The sequence below is a fragment of the Suricata suricatta genome, chromosome 7 (assembly GCF_006229205.1).
Source record: "Suricata suricatta isolate VVHF042 chromosome 7, meerkat_22Aug2017_6uvM2_HiC, whole genome shotgun sequence".
Lineage (NCBI taxonomy): Eukaryota > Metazoa > Chordata > Mammalia > Carnivora > Herpestidae > Suricata > Suricata suricatta.
The window spans coordinates 143,633,674-143,644,773 of record NC_043706.1 but is presented as its reverse complement, the minus strand read 5'-3'; the positions used below and the strand labels follow the sequence as shown (position 1 = coordinate 143,644,773).

The following is an 11,100-nucleotide window of genomic DNA, read 5'->3' as shown; positions in this document are numbered from 1 at the left end:
GCGGCCGGGCCTCTGCCGGGGCCGCTCGCACCCGGACGCTCGGAGGCGGCTCGGGGCCGCGGCTCCTGGACGTCGCGGGCGGGAGAGACCAGCTCCGGTCCCTACGCTCCGCTGCGGACGCCGAGCCGGAGGTCCGCGGTGCCGCACCCTGGGAAGCGTGTCCTGCTCGACCCACAGCGTCACGAGTGCTGTTAGATCAGCCGTATTTAACAGAATAGGACAAGCTCAGCCTCAAGTGTTGCTGATAAAAAAATAAAACCCCTTTTTCTAAATACATACACGTGTGTATCTATTTCAAAGGAGAACAGTTTCAAGCCCTGCCAACTATCGAGTGTTTATTACATGGTAGCGAACTTCTCCCGTAATCGTCACATAAATTGGTTACGTATTTCCATTTCAGTTGAGAAGATCAAGGTCCAGAGCGTCAGTGTGGAGGGTCAGATCTAGAAGTGTCAGAACACGGATGTGAACTCTGGGTTCTGATCCCGAATCCCACGCTTGTAACGGCCATCGAGCAAGGTTCTCCCCCACCCAGCTCTCATCCAGCAGGACAGCACCGTCGACACTGTAGTGAGCCTCCTTCCAGGTTCTTCCTACACACACGCTCACACTCACACACGCTCACACTCACATATACAGTCACAGTCTCACACACGCTCACACACAGTCACACTCACACACATTCACACACACTCACGCTCACGCACTCACACACAACATTCTCACACACTCACACACAACACTGGCACAGACTCTCACACGCTCACACGCTCACGCACACACACACACTTGCAGTTTTATGTAGACAGCTTCAGACAGTCCGCGCTGGCCCACGACCGGTTTTTCTCACTCGAGCGCGTATCGGGGGTCTCCACACGTCTGTTTTGCATCCTAGCGTTGAGGGTTCCGTGTGGGAAACGTTTGGAGAGCTCGGTCCCATGGCCCGGAGAGGTAAGCTCTCATTTCCCGGCACCTGCTGGGCCACGGCCACTGCTTGCCAGCCTTCCCGCATTTCGCGACCGGCCTGAGCCAGTTGTGCAAGTCTCTTGCCTCTCAGTCTGCAGCCAGCACGGCCGAGCGGAGGGGGCGCAGTCGTTTCCGTAAACGGCAAAGCATCTAGGAGACGTCTTTTCTGAAAAAGTTTACGCAACTAACACACACTCTGCCTCCAAGTTGGTGACGTGGGGGACTGGCCCGCAGCTCGATTTCCGGTCTGTCTCTGCCCGGTTCAAGAACTCGGGAGCCCCCCGCCCAGCAGCTGAGAGCCGGTGCCGGGCGGCTGCGGGCGCCCAGGACGCTGGCATTTCACGCCCACTCGGGCGGACCAAGAGCGCTTCACCAGCTGCTGGGGGCTGTGCCGCAAGCTCCCGGCTGTCTATGGCCGGAGGGTCTGCGGGCCCCCAGGACCCGGCGGCCAGTCCTGGCGAAGAGCGGCCCCTCGCAAGCCCCTCCTGACGGGCACCCGCGGGTCGGCGCCGACCTCAGCACGCGCGCCCTCCCGCTGGTCACCCACCCCCCAGGAGGGCTCTGCGGGGCGCCGGGGCACGGGGGGGGGTGCTCCTCGTTGTCTGGGCTCGATTCCTGTCCGTCAGTGGGCGTCACTCCTCCTCTAGACGCTGGAGCTCTTTTGTGGACCTCCGTTACATGCCCTGCTTGTCGGAGAAGAGATCTCATTCACAGAGTGAAGCAAGGGTTATTTTTCTGCGGCCCTCATAGTCCGGGAGACGTGTGGGGCAGGGGCTACAGAGGACTTATTTCTGTCTCTCGAGGGCCTGGAAGAATGAAGAGAGCCCACGAGGCCGGCTTAGTGGGTGCCGGTGAGCGCTTGCAGAGGGCTGGCGTGTGGAGGAAGAGTTCAGTCGGTGCCGAATGAAGGCATGAGAAAACAGACCTAGGTCGTCGTGACGGGGGTGGTGGTGGTGGAGATGTGGGGCTGGCGCTGGGGCTGGTGGCAGCGAGACGCTGGCATCGGTGGTGTGTGTGTGTGTGTGTGTGTGTGTGTGTGTGTGTGTTCTCTGACTAGGGAGGCGATGACGGCGCCGTGGCCGCATGTGCACGCGTGTGCGTGCACGCGTGTGCGGGCCAGGGAGTCTCCTGGGAGACCTCGTTCGGGAGGGGACACGTGGTGGGCGGTGGCACGTGGCACACAGGCCCAGAGCACAGGAACAGCTACAGGCTTGAATCTCCCGTGGGATTCGGGAAAAGGAATTTTTTCTCTCACTCCAATCCCTGTTTCTGTTTGTTCTTGAAAATCAGGGAGCCTTTCCTTGCACCGGCTTCTGAGCTGAGCACATGGGCGGCAGTGATGCCGTGTTGCAGGGACACAGGGAACAATAACTAATGGGAAATGATTGCCTGTAATGACACTCTTTGGAAGCATCCGGATGATTAAATGCTGAAGGAAGAGAGGATAATCGTTGGAGCTTCAATTAAACACTCCTCACGTTACTGGAGGAGGGAGCGATCTAATTTTGCACCCTGCCCGGCCCCCCCCCCCACTCTATGACCCGGTGGAGACTCATCAGAGGGTTGGGTCTCGGGAGCTCCGGGCTGCGAGACTGCCACCGGCTCGGTGCCCGGCGTCCGTGCCCGCCGTCTCTGCTCCATATCGCTGAGTTGTCTGACTGAGCCTTTAAATCATAAACTAATGCTTTAGGAGATCTTGATTCTTATGGAAAATGTGAAGGAACTTTCAGTGACCGTGTATTAAGGGGAGGGTCTAAGGAGACTGTGATGGTGATGCTCTCGTTCAGATTCAGCCTGCCCTTCCTGGGCGAGGGCCCCCTGGGTCTACCCCAGTCCCAGGTCCCCTGTCAGAGCCCTGGGGCCACACAAACGGCCTCCTGTCCCGGGTACAGTGGGTTCCACAGGGACACCATCCGCCATCCAGGCCCGGGGCTGCGAGCCCGATGCAGGGGGCGGGCCTCACGAGGGCAGGGGGAGGCTCTGGTGACCTCAGCCCAGCGACACACACAGCGCGGGATCCTCGCTCCGCTCGGGAAGGAGACTTTGAGTGTGAGAGCACTCGGGAAGGCCATGTTGAGCTGGCCGGAGGGGCTGGACATGCGGCAGAGACCCCGAGCCTGGGCTCACGGGGCTTCGGGACGCTCCCGACCCCCGGGAAGCTGGGCCTCCCCGGCGCCTTCACTGCTTCCAGAAGGCACCAGGCCTGGGGCGGCGGGGCCCCAGGACACCGGCTGGGCCCATCTGTAGATTTAAAACTTTATTTGCATTTAGCACAAGTATGATACTGATCTGTTTCCAACACTGGCTTTTTGACAGCACGTTGTGCATCCTCCGTCCGTGATACGCACAGCCCGATGTCGGTGAGAGAGCCGCCGTGCTTCAGACGGTGTGTCAGAAATCAGCCTTCAGACAGAAGCCCGCCCCGTGAGTGCTGCTCCCCACCCCCCGTCCCAGCACCGCTTGGAGCTCCTGGGGGCCTGGAGGAGGACCCCCGGGCAGTGGCGCCCTCGCTGGGGAGCGAGGCCTGGGGGTCCCCGTGCTCCCGCCGTGGTGCCAGCCAGAGGCTGTGCGGGCGCCGGGGCTGCCACCTGTCGGCACAGCCGGGGGGACGGAAGTGAAGTCTAAGATGAGCTAAAGGCATCCTGTCCATCGCCTTTGCTTACGAGGCCGAGACTTGTAACAGGCTCTGAGCTCCTTCAAGAAAACTATTCTTGGGGCTCCTGGGGGGCTCAGTCGTTTGAGCGTCTGGCTTCAGCTCAGGTCATGATCTCACAGTTTGTGGGTTCGAGCCCTGTGTCAGGTTCTGTACTCACAGCTTGGAGTCTGGAGCTGCTTCCGATTCTGTGTGTCCCTCTCTCTCTGCCCCTCCCCCACTCACACTCCGTCTCTCCTTCTCAAAAAAAATATTAAAAAAATTTTTAAAAAGCAAACTATTTTTCAAAGCCCCAATACACCAATGAACAAAATCACATTTTTTTCCTTTCAGACAAATGATCTGAAATCGCGCTGCCTCATTCATCAAACTCTGTTGAGGTGTGTCTTTGAACAGAGAATATATCACATCCTGCCAAAACCCAATGTCAAAAGTAGATAAAATCACTGTCTACGCTAAGTGCAAATAAAGTTTTAAATCTACAAATAACCTTTAAAACTTTCTTCATTTAAAAATCAACCTTGAACCCTTTCAAACTCTAAACACATACATTTTATTTAAAAAATAATATACAGATGGGGCGCCTGGGGGCTCAGTCGGTTGGTTAAGCGTCCGCATCAGCTCAGGTCATGATCTCACGGTTTGTGGGTTTGAGCCCCACGTTGGGCTCTGTGCTGACAGCTCGGAGCCTGGAGCTGCTTCAGATCCTGTGTGTCCCTCTCTCTCTGCCCCTCCCCTACTCACTCTGTCTCTCAGTCTCTCAAAAATAAACACTAAAAAAGTTTTTTTGAAAATAATATACAAAGTTTTTTTTTAAAGCTCTTTCTTGCACAGTTAACATTTCTCAGCAACACAGCTCGCTTCTTCTCAGGTGCATCCAGACCGCACGCCGTGTAGACCGAGTCCAAGGTGCTCCGACGTGCTTTGAGCAAAGCTCCTGCATCGCCAGCTGGGTGTGCGACGGCCTCTCTTCCCACTTGGTCTGTCTCTGACGTGCTGTCCCCCAGCCTCCAGGGCTGTGGCCGAGGGGAGGCCTTGGAGCAGGCCACTCCCGATGCATAAATGAGGGGGAGGGAACCCTGCACTGACAAGTCACCCGCTCAGAGAGAGGCCATCAAGCAGGGGGCGCCGCCCCGGAGGGGCCTCCTCTGCGGGGGACAGCCTGACCGAGGTCGTCTGTGAGTGCTGCCCTGCAGGCGTGTCCATGTCCCCACACGGGTACTTCCTCAGCTTTGTCTGATTGGCTATTTCTGTTTTTATCACTATTTCGAATAGAAGAATCTATCCCGCCACCTCCAGGCGGGGTCACCTAATAACTATCCCTCGAGGTTACTTAACTTTCCTCTCTCTCTGTCCCTGCCTGTCCCTCTCCTCTTGCTCTGGGAGAGACCTCGTGGCGTGCCCAGCCCGTGGGTTCCCCTCACTGGTTTTCCTACCACCCTGAGAGAACGAGTCTAACTCTCCAGTCTTTGTTTATCAACTGCTTGAATTTTTTTTTTAGCGTGCAGTGTCTCTGTGAATTAATTTCTCTTGTATCTCTGGCTTTCAAGAAAAAAAAAGCCTGCGGAGTGTCATTTTTGACATTGACTTTGTCTGAAATGGCGACGTGTGTCACCCCGCTGCCTCACGCGGCTAAGACCTCAACCGGATCCAGGAAAATCCTTGAAATTAGTGTGCACGATTCGTCTCCCACTGAGACAAAACCCTTTATTTTCAACGAAAGCAGTCTTTTCTTTTCTTTTCTTTTCTTTTTTTTTTACATGGGAGCGTTTTCTTCTTAGCAGCATTTCTAACGAGTGACATGCAAATGAAGATCCTATCAGTAACAGACACATGAATATTTATGGCTTCGAGTCCTGCATTGGGGCCCGAGCAGAGCAGGGGCCGCCTTGCTCTCTCTGGTGAATTCTCAGCCCGCGGGGTGGCAGACACCGGCCCTCCTGGGACCCGGATCCGACACCCGGGGTGGTCGGTGGTGGGGGTCTGCCCGCCCCACAAAGCAGACTCTGAGTCTTTACACGCTGAACCTCTGACTCCCAGCCCCCCCCTCCAGCTGGCTGTCCCCACTCAGCCCTCTGGCCCGACACCCAGCCTCTCCCTCCCCTCCCCCGGTGCCCGCTGGCCCCTAGGCGTCCTCTTAGATGGAACCAGCCGGAGAAAGACACTGAACGTGGGGCTCAGGAGACCAGGCTGGCCCTCCAGCAAATGGTGTCGGGAATGGCACAGCAGGAAACGGAAAGCCCTGGAAGCTGGGGCCAGGCTGGTGTTGGTGGGAAGCAGAAGGTGATCCATTGTCCCACTAAACGCTTGTCCGTGCTTGTCTGTGCCTTCAGAAGACTTAAATTTACAGGGTGTCAGGTAACAAACAGAGAGAGCAAGAAACTTCCAGGAGACACAGCCTCTCGAGGGAAACGAAGGAGGCGGTGGCCCAGGGCATGGCTGGCTATCTTTAAAGCTACTGGTTCTATTTTTAAAAGTACCTCAGACTTCAAGCGTGTAATTGCTTGTGTCGCCCCCCTGCCAAGTCCTGCGCCCTGGACGGGGGAAGTCACCTCATCCGTAGGGCTTGTGGACATGGGCAGGTTAGGATGGGGCCTTCAGGGAGGCCCTAACCAGGGTGCTGAGGCCTGGGCGGGAAGAGGAAATGCCATGTGAGGGCGGGCCTCAGGGTGCCCGCCAGGACGGGCAGATGCCGGGCGGGGCAGCCTGGGTGGGGGCGGCCTGGCGGCCAGCGCGGGGAGGAGGCCGGGGAGCAGACCCCCCTCTGCTCCGGCGCAGCCCTGCACACACCCGGACCTTTGGCCTCCAGCCCTGGGAGGAGATCGTTTTCTGTTGTTTTAGGCCTCTGGTCTGTGGTCCTTTGTTGGGGCAGCCCCGGGACACCGATCCGGTCACCTCACAGCCAGGGACGGCGATGTCTTGGACTGAAATGAACCTGAACTTGTGGCCAGTTGGGAAGGTCACTCCACTGTCCATGGTCTTCATCATCAGCTTTGAAAGGAGTTAGAACACAGAAGAGCACACCCCGGCCCCTGAGTGCGCAACGTGAAAGAGAACGCAGCTCGGTTGTGTTAGGCCCTTCCTGCTGGTACCCGCGTTCTGGAATTAGCTCACTGCTCTCAGCAGCTCTCATTAGCTGAGTCCACCCAGCAGCACGGGGCCCTGTCCACCGGCCTCTCCGACGCCGCGGGCCCCTGACCAGACACTCGGCAGGCCAAGGGCTTTAGGCATCATCGATTCCAAGCCTCCGTGAGCTCTTGGCCCAACGGTGTGTTTTACCCCCTCGCGCTCCCTCAGTCACCTTCCAGCTTTAGAATCAGGCCATTTCGGGGGGAAAAAGCAGTTTCCAGATGAAAAGCGGGGCCGAGCCAGAGGCCGCCTCCTTTCAGCTGCGCTGGGCCTCCTGGCAGGGGCGGGAGGCAGCGTGTCCCGGGTCAGCGCCGACCTTCCTGAGTGGCATCTCTGGCGGGTCCCACCCGCTAACGCAAGCGTGGGGGGTCTGATGCCAGCTTTTCTGTGCCCGGCCTCCCAGGGCTGGGCCTTGGAGAAAAGGTCTGCGCACGCACTGCCTCCAAGCAGGGGTGTCCCACGTCAGCAGCTTGGGCCCACGCGCTCTGGACGGGGCACCCGACTGGGCGGCCCTGATGAATGTGCGCTGTGTGCCCGGGCTCGGGGCGCAGGCAACAGAGGAACCCGATCCCCTTTGTCCGAGGTCCAGGGAAGGTCAGCAGCTGAAGGCTCTTCCCAGACTGGGTTTCTCTAGGCCTTGACCCACCCCTGGCCCGTAACCAGATACCAAGGACACAAAAAGGTTAGCTTTTCTGCCCATTTTTCACTTGAAAGGCTGGGAAGCTGGAATTTGAAGAGGAAAACAAATATTTGTTTTTCAATAGCACTCCCGTCTGGGGGACATTTCTCTAGATCCGACAGCGTTAACTCACTCCCTTCTAAGGTACTAGACACTTTCATGGAGTACTCACGGCAGCCAGCACGGTGCCCAACGCGTTCCTTCCACTGTATCACTTACATTTGAAGGACCAAACTGACTCCAAGACAGGCTTCAAACAAGCCTCAGAAACCGGAAGGCCCGAGTTTCTGTTTCCCCAGGTGTGACTCAGCGGCAACGGGAAGAAAAACAACGCACCTGCTGCCCGAGCAGATCCCACCACCTGCCGGGCCAATCATGAAACGCCTGAGTGAGCCCGCTTAGGTTTAAATTAGCCAATCACCTCGCGCCGCGCCAACCCCTGCTGATGCGCCGCCCAATCATCTTGTGATCCCAGCCCCTCACTCCACCCCTCACCCCATCCCTCGACCCGACTGTGATAAAAACCCTGCTCCACTGATGGTCGGGCTCTCCGCCTGGATCCGCTGCGTTGGTGAGGTCTGAGAGACTGAGCTTAAGCCCGGATCAACGCCCTTTGCTTTTGCCTACGTGACCCGGACTCCCTGGTGGTCTTTGGGGGAATCCTTGATCTCGGCATAACAATATTCACAAAAGTTCCATCAGATAGATTTTTATGACCATCATTTAATAGATGAAAAGACAGATTCAGAAAAGTGAAGTACAATGTGGCAGGTGGTAAGACTGGCTACCTGCAGGACAGGGTCTGCCAGGGAGTGGGGGGAAGGGCGGGAGAGACAGAGACAGGGAGAGGCAGAGACCCAGGGAGGGGGACAGAGAGAGACAGAGACAGGGAGAGAGACAGAGACAGGGAGAGAGACAGGGACAGGGAGGACAGAGAGAGACAGAGACAGGGAGAGACAGAGACAAGGAGAGACAGAGACCGAGAGGGAGGGGCAGAGAGAGACAGAGACAGGGAGAGAGAGCAGGAGAAACAGGGACAGGGAGAAACAGAGACCAGGAGGTTGGGACAGAGAGAGACAGAGACAAGGAGAGGAAGAGACAGAGACAGGGAGAGAGAAAGGGAGAGACAGAGCAGGGGGAGGGCTGATGGAGGGGTGGCCCCGGGCCGGGTGGAGGAGGCGGATCTGTGGGAAGACACCGTGGTGCTCCGTGCTCCTCTCTGCGCAGTGCTCCTGCATTGCGGGCAGGGCTCTGGGCTCCCGGGGGCACTGCAGAGCCCTGAGGGCCCTCCCAGATCACCTGGGGCTGCCTGTTCGCTGGGTCTCTCTCCCCCTCCCCCCTGCCCAGCAAGCAGGGAAGCTTTTCTTATTTCCTCAGAGATCTCACTCCTGAGGCAGGAGGGGCCGAGACCCAGTTGTCACCTGGCAGTTTCCTGCAGGGGGGTCTCTGCTGGGGCTGGATTCCAGTGCTGGGACTGCAGGGGCCGGAGGGTGGGATGGGCAGGTGACTGTGACCTTCCTGTGTTCCCTTCCTTTGCTCCCCGGAGAGCAGGCCTAGGGGGTGTGTGCGTGCATGTGCGTGTGGTCTGCGGTACTGCGGCCCCAGGAAACGGAGGGTAGAGCCTCCTCGACTTAGGAGGGGTCACGTCCTGATAAATGGGTGTGGGCTGGTGCCCCCCGTGATCACATGGCCCACACAGAGCTGTAGTCCGACCCGAGGATCAGACCACGGGTCTCCAGCCCGGGACAGGATCCAAACTGAAAATCCTACCTGCGACTTATACTGAGACATACTGACTGCACGCTGCGCATTAGCCAAGGCAACCCGTGGTTCCGTCGGGGCGTAGGCGTCGGGTGGAGTGTGAATAAAGGCAGATTTAGAAATGTCATCACCTTCTTCTACACGAGCACGGATTTACTTGCAAACTTGGAAGAGAAGCCCCTTAGCCTGCCTTCGGGTCAAAGGCTGCGCCCCAGGTAAGCCCTGCAGGGCAGAGGCAGGGCTGTCTGCGGTCGCCGCGGGGGTGCGGTGGGGGGTGCACAGGGCCTGCGCAGGCACTGCCTCGGGGGACTGGCCTCGGACAGGAGAAGGAACATGGAGCAGGACTGTGCCCAGGACCCGGGCTCACAGGGTGGACACGGGAAGGCCCCTTCCTCTCGGCTCCAGGAAACAGGCCAAGGTCTCGGGTTTGTGCCGTAAACTACGGACTCCAGAGTCCTGGGCAGGGCTCGCACCCTTGCACCCCTGCATCCCGGTACTCCCTCACAGCCACACCCCCACACCCCCACACCCTCACACAGCCTCACACCTACACCCCCACCTCACACACCTGCACAGCCGCACCCCTGCACAGCCACACCCCCACACAGCCACACACCCGCACCCCCACACCCTTGCACAGCCTCACACCTACACCCCCACCCCCCCCACACCCGCAAAGCCACACCCCTGCACAGCCACACACCCAGACCGCTGCACACCCGCACCCTGGCACAGTCACACTCCCGTACCCCTGCACAGCCACACAACCACACCCCCGCACACCCACGCCCCCAAGGGCCTCCCGGGCCGCGCTGCCGGGCACCAAGGGTGAGCGCTGTGGCTGCGGGGTGCCAGCATAGGCGGAGCTGGGGACTGGGGGACCCGGGCCAGCGCCGTGCAGGCCCCCCCCCCGCCCGGGAGCGGTCGGGCGAAGAAAGCCTCTCGTTCACAGCCGGGAGCAGGGCTGGGGCGTCTTCCGCTCTGTGCGCAGGCGCAGCCCTGGCCGCCCGCACCCCGGGCACTCATGGAGCAAAAGCGTTAGTTTTCCTCTTATTACATTTCTTGCTTCTCCCAGCTTTTCAATAGTTACGATGCCCTGTGATTTCTTGTGTATTCCAAATGCTTTTTCTCGTTCGTACCCATGTGCCCAGGTCTTTGGTGTTTTTCTTGAAGAGCGTCCCCAGGCTGTGTCTTGGTTAGGACCCTCAGAGCCAGGAGCACAGGAGAGGCGTCTGGGGAAACGTGCCGGCGGTGGGGGAGGGGAGACCCAGCCCCTGCAGCCCCCTCCTGGGAGGGGGGCAGGCAGAGTGTGACCTTGCGGCATCCGTGGCCACAGCATGAGCCGTGAAGAGTTTTAAGAGCAGAAAGAAAAACAAGGATTTTTAGCAGCTGCTCTGAGTGGAATTTTGGGGAGTGGCGGGGCCAGCAGGGAAGAATTTGGGGGAGTGCAGATGTGGGCGGTTCTGGCTCGAGGAGGAGAAGGAAGGCGGGAAGTGGAGAGACACAAAAATCCACAACCCACACACTTTAAACTTTCTTTGTCCGGCAGCCAGACTTTGTACCTCGAAAGTGACTTTGGGGCGCCTGGGTGGCTCCGATGGTTGAGTGTCCGACTTCAGCTCAAGTCATGATCTCACGGTCAGTGGGTTCAAGACCCACATCCGGCTCTGTGCTGACACCTCGGAGCCTGGAGCTGCTTCAGATTCTGTGTCTCCCTCTCTCCCTGCCCCTCCCCTGCTCACGCTGTGTTTCTCTCTCTTCTTCAAAACTAAACATTAAAATAAAAAAAAGCGACTTTAAACAAAGCTTGAGCCACGTGGGACCGGCTCAGGGGCCGGGGCTGCTGTCCTTCCCCTTCCAGACACCCCCACGCCCTTCCCTGGGGCCCTGGCCACCGGGTCCCCTGGGGAGC

General features: G+C 58.5%; 1 long non-coding RNA gene across 1 annotated transcript in view; it reads left to right on the top strand.

The window, feature by feature from the left end:
* LOC115296153 overlaps positions 1–4,102 on the top strand; it is a 21,833-nt gene extending 17,731 nt beyond the window's left edge. Inside the window, exons 2-3 of the long non-coding RNA XR_003910757.1 lie at positions 3,283–3,390; positions 3,953–4,102. This is a non-coding gene — a long non-coding RNA (uncharacterized LOC115296153). The remainder of the gene's footprint in view (positions 1–3,282; positions 3,391–3,952) is intronic.
* Positions 4,103–11,100: the final 6,998 nt, after the last annotated feature.